Here is an 8921-nt window from a genome sequence, read left to right on the forward strand (position 1 = left end):
GTGGCTTATGCATTTTGTTTCAACATCTTTCAGTGCAAGTTTGTTTGATTGTTTGTTTGTTTGTGTTGTGATTCAGCCTGAGGCTGCTCATGGACCAGCTGTGTCTCTGCTGGCTCCATGCCCGGAGGAGGATGACAGCGCAGAGGAGGGGGCTGAACAGTCGGACGGGGGAGAGGAAAATCAGGAATGGGATGAAGGAGAACAGCATGAGAGCCCCCCGGGGGGGGCCTCTCCCCAGCCAGTAGCTTGGAGTCATTAGGTGATGACGCACAAGCTGTCATTGACATGAGACAGCGACGTTCAGAGCAACGACGGGAGCAGTTAAAGAGATATTTTCACCATTGAAGTAGAAACAGCTGGGTTTGGGTGTGGTACTCATCAGCAGGGTTTAAAAGGCAGGCAAGCCCTTTAAGCCATGTGGAGTGTTATCAATTTGGAGTGCCATTGTCCTGTCTTGTTTCTCGGCGTCTCTGTTCCTGGCTTGTGGCCCAGCAGCTTTGCAAGACCCGTGGGAGGTGTAGGTCTGCTATTTTACAGCCTTGGCTTGGCAGCAAGAATTCTGTATTGCTGCATGGACTTTTGCCTGTGTGGATATCTCTGAAGATACAGCATTTTCCTGCTTATAAGGACATTTTCTGTTACCTGTGTTTTTCTTGAATTTTATAAAATTGCCTTTGCCTTTTACCAGTGTGTCTGGTTTCTCTTTTTGGGTTGGTATTGGCTTCTGGAGTGACCCAGACAGAACAGTTTGTTTGTTAGTTAGTTAGTTAGTTTGATTGATTTCTATGCCGCCCTTCTCGAGGTGATTCCAGGCGGCGTACAACAATTGGATGCTCTGGGGTGGAGCTCCATTTAAAAAAATATAATCTTATTACTATGGACAGATGGTACCTTGTATGTATAAATTTTACTATCCATCTAGGAAAATGCCAGTTCATATATTCACATTATTTCTCTTTTCACAAAAATCTCCATTGTTATCATCCAACTAGATTATTTCTCTTTTGGGAAATTGTTTCTAAACTCAGTGATTCCTGCCTAAATTAGCTAGATTTTTATGACTATGATTTGGGAAAGAAATATCAAACTTTGCTGATGCTAAAAAAAAGAAAAGAACTACGAGTTTCTCCCACCCAATTTAAAATGGCCACTCTACATGGAATCAATGTAGCCCCAACTGTAATTATTATTTTTTTCAAACAGTTTTAAAGTGCATTATAAGAATTTGTATTGGAGTGAAAATATTTGGCATCAGAAAAAAATATATGTTTATGAATGTGATGATCTTGCTTGAAACTTACAGTTCTATTGCTAGGATCTCTGCCAACAAGCTGCAATTCTCCCTTTGTAGAGATGCCCTTAAATGGCTACATTCTGCAAATGTTTTTTCCATGCTTCTAAAAACAGAAGAGAAAGGAGAAACAAAAGTTAAGAAGAAGAAGATTTCCCATTTTGGCTCAGAACCAAGTTTTTAGGCATCTACCTGACTATTTGTTTATGTTGGTTAGAAATGAAGACTGTAATTCAATACTGGATTTATTTATTTAAATATATTTATTTAACCATACACAAAGCAGCACGAAGCCAATAACTTCAGCCTGATGATGGCGAATGTGATTTCACCAAATGTTGCAAAGACACTTAAAATATTACACAGGGAAAAAAACAAAATCACAACTGTCTATCTGCCTATCTGCCTATCTGCCTATCTACCTATCTGCCTATCTACCTATCTACCTATCTACCTATCTACCTATCTACCTATCTACCTATCTACCTATCTACCTATCTACCTATCTACCTATCTACCTATCTACCTATCTACCTATCTACCTATCTACCTATCTACCTATCTAAGAGATAGAAGATAAGATATATTTGAGCCATTATTATCTTATTTTGAGCCTTCATTCTTTGAGTTCAGAAGATAAATAAAAGTGGTTGTTTTCTTCTTCTTCTTTGCCTTTCATGGCAAATTAAATAATTTGTAATAAGGGTAAGAATACATACCATTAATATGTTCAGCAACACTGAAGTCTTACAAATGATAATCAGGAGGGGTAAAAGAGTTTGATAAGGAGGGATAAAGAAATGTATACCCTAAATTATTCACCCACTATAGCAATTGTTTCAAAAAGACATATCTCCCAATGACAATGGTGTGAGTTCTCCACTTTTTGAAGTGTCTAATAAGAACCTAATAAAAGACATTTTATTAATGTGATAAATAATGTGATGGGGGGGGGTTTCCCCTAATTTTTGTAGTAAAGATTTAGAAAACCTATAAACATTAACAGAAATGCCCTCTGCCTGTTTCATTCATTTCATATATTTTCAGTGTTGAGTTGTTCACGCATGACTTTTGGAAAAGCAGAATCTAAAGAAAAGTTCCACTGAGCTAAATTCAGAAAGATCAGAATCATCCAATTTGTTCTTTTTTTAGAGTGTTTGAGGTCGGAATTCTTCTCCCGCTCTTCCCCCAATTAATCGCAGATAGCATAAAAACGCCAGTAACTATGACACCTCAGGTTGTCCCAGCAGGAGGATCAACTAAGGTGGCTTAAACAATAAACACAGCAGATGCCAAGATTCAAGTACAGATAGCTCATATTCTTCACAAGATTAAATGAACTGTTAAGACTGCAAAAAGTCAGCCGCAACAAAATGCTACAGTTGTTGAAACAGAGAAAAGGTGTGAAACTGTGATTATGAAGGATTTACAGCCGACAAATACAATAATTAAAGGGTAGGTTAATTAGCTGGTAGGTTCCCCCCCCCTTTAAAAATTTATTTAAGGTTGAATGTGGGATGGATTGTGGACCTTGTTTTTGATGCATTCAGCATGGAAATCTATGTATAAGTTTGTTTCATCTAGATCTAGTCATCTTTTGAGTTCAGCACAGAGTTCATAGGAGCAGATGTGTTGTAATAGAAACAGATCTGGTCTAGATCTAAGTTTGCTGTGATTGGTATTATTCCTGCCAATGGAGTTTATAATGTAGATAAATTTCTGTTTGCTGGACTAGTTTTTACAAACCAACCTGCAGAACCTGGGGGCCGTCGAGATGTCGTTATTCTTGTGCACAGGGCCATCTCTGGAAACTTTGATGATTTCTTTGGGGGTAATGGTAAGGCTGCTAAAAAATGTTGCATTGCGTACTATGTTGATGTCAGACACATCGTTTTCTTCTAGTCCAAATAGGATTGGATTATGACGTTTTTGCTTGCGCTCAATGGTGTCTTTGACTATAATGGAGATTTTGGTGGTTGGGTTGGTAGGTTCTTGTGGTTGTTGTTGAGGTAGTATTTGAAGTGGTGGTTGTTAAGTTGGTACAGATATTTGGTTTGTTGGGTTTGCTTGGATTTCCCCCCCACCCCCAAAGATGCAAAATGTGGTTCTAGGTACACCGGTAGTCATGATTCTAAGCATGCCAGTAGTTGTGTTTTTAATTGTGTTTCAATGATTTCTATGGTTGTTGGGTCTTTGTGGTTGCTTCTAAGGTATGGATCCTGTCAGACATAGCAATGAAGTTGTCTTCATTCATAGCAATGAAGTTGTCTATTTATTTATTTATTTATTGATTGATTGATTGATTTTGTCCATTACACAGTGAGGGTTATAGAGGAGATACTCATAGTAAAATATATCTAAGGAAGAATAGAAGAGAAGATATAGTAATAGAACATATCAATGAAAGAATAGAAGAAGAGATATAGGAATAGAAGAAAGATATAGGAGATATAGGAGAGCAATAGGACAGGGGATGGAAGGCACTCTAGTGCACTTGTACTTGCCCCTTACTGACCTCTTAGGAATCTGGAGATGTCAACCGTGGATAATCTAAGGGTAAAGTGTTGGGGGTTTGGGGATGACACTATGGAGTCCGGTAATGAGTTCCACGCTTCGACAGCTCGGTTACTGAAGTCGTATTTTTTACAGTCAAGTTTGGAGCGGTTAATATTAAGTTTAAATCTGTTATGTGCTCTTGTGTTGTTGTGGTTGAAGCTGAAGCAGGACATTGCAGCATATAATCTTGTGGGCAATACTTAGATCATGTTTAAGGCATCTTAGTTCTAAGCTTTCTAGACCCAGGATTGAAAGTCTAGTCTTTTAGGGTATTCTGTTTCGAATGGAGGAGTGAAGGGCTCTTCTGGTGTAGTATCTTTGAACATTTTCAAGGGTGTTAATGTCTGAGATATGGGTTCCAAACAGATGAGCTGGTGAGTTTTGGTGAGCAAGTGGATACACCTGATGATAATGATAATATTACACATTATGTCTTGATAATGATCAAGAGGCTGGAACTCAATAGGATTTGCAATTATTGCATAATCAGGAACAGTAGCATTTCACCTGTTGTTCTGGGACAACTGCTCACATCTTCCAAACCAGGTAGAACTCAGTCAAGACTCACAAGAAGTATAAATTGGTTCTTTTTCCATTATGCCAGGATAAATACTTTGTCTAGAGATGAGTAGAAATTTAAATGATGAGTAGAAATTCCACATTTGGTGTCCTTGCTACATAAGGCCCTCCATCAAATAAGCTATTACTGGCATGATATAAATGAGATTTCATGAGAAACTATTCAGGCATGATATAAATGAGATTTCATTCATTGTGACTCAATTAAAAGTTCCATAAATAAGTCAATCCAATATTAGAAGTTTGTTTTGTATCCAGCCTTTCAATGTATTGGTAATGTTTCTTCCATGCTCCTTTCCAGTAAACACAGGTGAAGGAACAATGGCACATATGGAAAATATGCACCCAAAAACAGGACAAGAAACAATGGATAGAAACAAATCAAGGAGAGAAGCAGCTTAGAGGTAAGGCTTAGGTGTAAGAGAAGATGATGAGCTTAGATGTCAACTTAGATGTAAGAGAAATTCCCTGACAGCTAGAACAATTAACCAGTGGAACAACTTGCCTCCAACAGTTGTAAATGCTCCAACATCAGAAGTTTTTAAAGTACAGATTGAACATTCATTTGTCTGAAATAGTATAGGATTTCCCATGACTAGAGAGTTGAACTAGAAAACCTTCCAATATCACGTCCAACTCTGTTATTCTGCAGAGACAATCTGAATTATGATTCAGTTTCTTGCAAATATCTTTATTAAGATTATGAAGTTATTATGAAGTTAAGATAGAGCAGGTTGAGCTACCTCCATTAATTCTGGACTAGAACCATCAATATTACCAGTTCAGTACAGCAGATGAAATGTGAAATCCTAGACTTCTAGAGTAGGCCTGAACCTAAGATCACTCAAGAGTGAGATGGATGGCACATAAATTAAAACTGAATAAATAAAATAATATCAAGTTGCTTCTCTTTGGAACAGGGAACTTTAAAGATTGCTATTTGTGTTATTCCCTATTGAAAAAAAATAATTTAACCTGAATCTTTTTTTAAAAAAATTCTCTGGTCATTCTTGATGTGTTCAAAACACCCACTGAAGATATGGTTAGAAGCTATAGAAGTGTAGTTGCCCCATACACACTATCCAGCTCTCTAGGCTTTGAGTGCTACTTCAGAGATGGTTCAGAAAATGGTTATAGAAGTGAAGTATCTCTTCAGTTCTGTGCATAGCAAAGGTACCTGTTTTGTGTTTAGGTGCTTGTGCATGTGTGTGTATGCTTGCTTGAACATATATGTGTGCATTTGCATGTGTGTATACAGTTTTAAACTCCATTTATATTCTCTCTCTCTCTGTCTGTAGGTGTGTGTGCTTTATCCATGCTGGTTTTCAGTTAATTTTCACAGAGAAGTGTTTAAAGCAGGTCTTTTCATCTGACTCACCCAAGTGATAAATTTATGGAAACCTTGCCAAAGTTTGATTGAGTTGTAGTTGAAAAAGTCTATTTTGTATTAATGCATTGCGATGAAATTATCCATCGCAAAAGGGGGGGAAATACATATTCATTGCTACCGTCCTTGTGCTATGCATTTTTAAAATATTTTTAAAAAACATTTCAATTTAAAAAAGGGGTAGGCAAACCGATTTGTTAATGGAAGGAAAGTGTAAATACGCCATTAATATTTTAAGCTGTTTTAATGTTTTACTCTGTGCTATATCTTTCTGTACTTACTTCATGTAGAGCTGTATATATTTGTGATATATTATATCTTACTATGAACTGGTTTTTAAAAAAGAACAAGGACAAAGAAAATCCTACTGTTCTATTTGTCTCTAAAATGCAAATTGGGTTTTTGAAACAAAATAAAATTAAATCAATGTAAAGTTAGGGGAACATAAAATTTGTAATGAAAAGCCTCTCTGGGAAATAAATATGATTGGGGCTGATAATTGAAAATGCTTCGTGAAAACTACCTACAGCTAAAATATCTCTCCTGCTGTTGGGATAGCTAAGCGAGGATTTTAAAAAGCAACATTTTAAAACACAACTATATATGCAAAGAAATGTGAATGGAATTTAATTGAATTAACCACGAGGGGGGGAAATGTAGGTAAAAGATGAAACTTCTCAGGCTTAAAATTCCAGTGAATTAAGACTTACTTAAAACCATAGTGAATTAAGAAGCTGAGGAGATATAAAGGGAATTTTCCATTGATTTCAGTGGGAGTATTGTTGTTCCCAATTCCATTGAAGGAGGTATAAGTAGCAGTCAATGGCCTCTTTTAGCATCAAGTCTGTCTACTAAAATATTGCCCAAAGAAATTGATAATAGAGAAAGATGAGATCTGATAGTGTGTCTATTGGGAAATGAAATATCTAAATGATATTAAAAGTAGCTGCATAAAAAAGGAAGCACGTATTAATAATAAATATGGTTTTTTTAAAAAAGCTTCTAAAAGTTAGGTACAATGCCCTTTATATTAGCAAAGCTTACACATAAAACTATAACTGAGTCCCTTTGGGATTGGGCAGCATAGAAGTCGGATAGATAGATAGATAGATAGATAGATAGATAGATAGATAGATAGATAGATAGGTAGGTAGGTAGGTAGGTAGGTAGGTAGGTAGGTAGGTAGGTAGAGAGGTAGAGAGGTAGAGAGGTAGAGAGGTAGAGAGGTAGAGAGGTAGGTAGTAGATACATAGATTCTTTAGGAAAATTTATAAAGCACAATAAGGATAGAGAGGAGGAGGAGAATTCACATTTTAAGCAAAGACACTTGACTCCTTAGATAGAATTGTTGGCTCCTCTGGTGCAGTTCAGAATAGATTGTGAAAGTGGGGAAAGTGAAGAAGTGTGATGACAACGGAGGCCAAAACCATATAATAATTCTCAAAGGAACTAAGCATATTTATTTCCTTGAGATGGCTAAAAGAGACATGACAACATTCTTTAAACACTTATTTATTTGCAGGGTTTATCTGCCGCCCAATTCTCCAAGTTGGACTCTGGGTGGCTTAAAATACTAGCAGTAAATACCAACAATATAAAATATGTAAAAACAATAAGTGCAATAAAACAATATAAATATAATATAACCTTAAAACCCATCCATCCACTCACTTAGTCATAGTCCCAGGCCTGCCAGAAAAGCCAGGTCTTAATGGCTTGATGAGCTGAAAGAGATAAGAGTGGGTAGATTTATCCTTCATAGCTCCCAAGAATGGTAAAAAAAAAATGCATATAACCTTTCCAAAGGGATTTCCTAACTTGTAATAAGATGGAATTTCCTGACCGTGAGAGCTGTTAGGAAGGAGAATATCATCATCCTTTCTTCCTCAACCTCAACCCCTACTAACCTCAAATGCAAACTAATAAATTCAAGAAGCATTGTTAACACAAATATCCAAACTCCTTCTCTGATTAAAAACTGTCAAATTCAACATCATATTTAGTTGCAAAACTTGGTTAAACACATCCCTCCTCGACTCCATTATCACAGTAAAAGACTATCACATTTATTGATCCAATCACAAAACCTGTAGAGGAGGTGGAGTTGCAGTCTTCCATAAGAGATCACTGAACCTAAAGAAAGTCCAAGTTAAACAAGAGTTTTATCTTCCATAAACTATCATCTGTGAACTGACCGCAGATACCACACTTAGTTTCCTTCTATGTTATAGAGCCCCTGATTATGACATCTAGCTTGGGAACAAGCTAACCTCATTATTAATGTGGGCAGCCTCTTACCCACATCCTCTTATATTTCTTGGTGACTTAAACCTACCACCCATAAACTGGTCCCCAAATTAATGCACAATTGAACCCATTCATTCAACCCTCTGCAATGTCATTACTAGTCTAAGGTAGTGATGGGCGAACCCAACAGTGTTCGGGTTCAGCGAGTTCGGCCGAACTTGCCATTTATTTCGGGTGAGTTTGCCAAACCCCAACCCGAACACTCCGTGACGTTGAAGCTCCGCCCCCGAAATCCCATTGTGGGATTTCCCAGCTCCTTTTGCTGAAAGAAGCTCCCTTTGTTTGCTTAGAAGAGAGGGCAAAAGCATCACTGGTTCTATAGTGTAATGGTTAGCACTCTGGACTTTGAATCCAGTGATCTGGGTTCAAATCTCGGTGGAACCTCCTTTTTAATTTTTTTAATTTATTTATTATTATTATTATTATTATTATTATTAGTAGTAGTAGTAGTAGTAGTAGTAGTATCATCATCATCATCATCATGCTTCTTTATATAATAAAAGGGGTTTAGGTCCTTTTAATGTTTTCTTAGTGGGAAAAAAAGAAAGCATTAAAAGGACCCTCCAGCTCTTTGGGGGCAAAAGGGAACCTTCCTGATGTGCCCATGGAAATAATTAATAAATAATGATGATGATGATGATAATAATAATAAATAAATAAAAATAAAAATAAAAAAGGAAGTTCCACCGAGATTTGAACCCGGATCGCTGGATTCAAAGTCCAGAGTGCTAACCCTCACACTATAGAACCAGCAATGCTTCTGCCCTATCTTCCAAGCAAGTCAAGGGAGGTCAGGAAGAA

The 8921-nt window shown here is 37.0% G+C and overlaps 1 non-coding gene across 1 annotated transcript; it reads left to right on the top strand.

Annotated features, from left to right (window-relative positions):
- The first annotated feature begins 8432 nt into the window (after positions 1–8432).
- Positions 8433–8504, top strand: TRNAQ-UUG (transfer RNA glutamine (anticodon UUG)). The gene has a single exon. It is a non-coding gene; the product is annotated as a tRNA-Gln (tRNA).
- The last annotated feature ends 417 nt before the right edge of the window (positions 8505–8921 follow it).

This window comes from Erythrolamprus reginae, chromosome 9 (assembly GCF_031021105.1).
Source record: "Erythrolamprus reginae isolate rEryReg1 chromosome 9, rEryReg1.hap1, whole genome shotgun sequence".
NCBI classification, from domain to species: domain Eukaryota; kingdom Metazoa; phylum Chordata; class Lepidosauria; order Squamata; family Dipsadidae; genus Erythrolamprus; species Erythrolamprus reginae.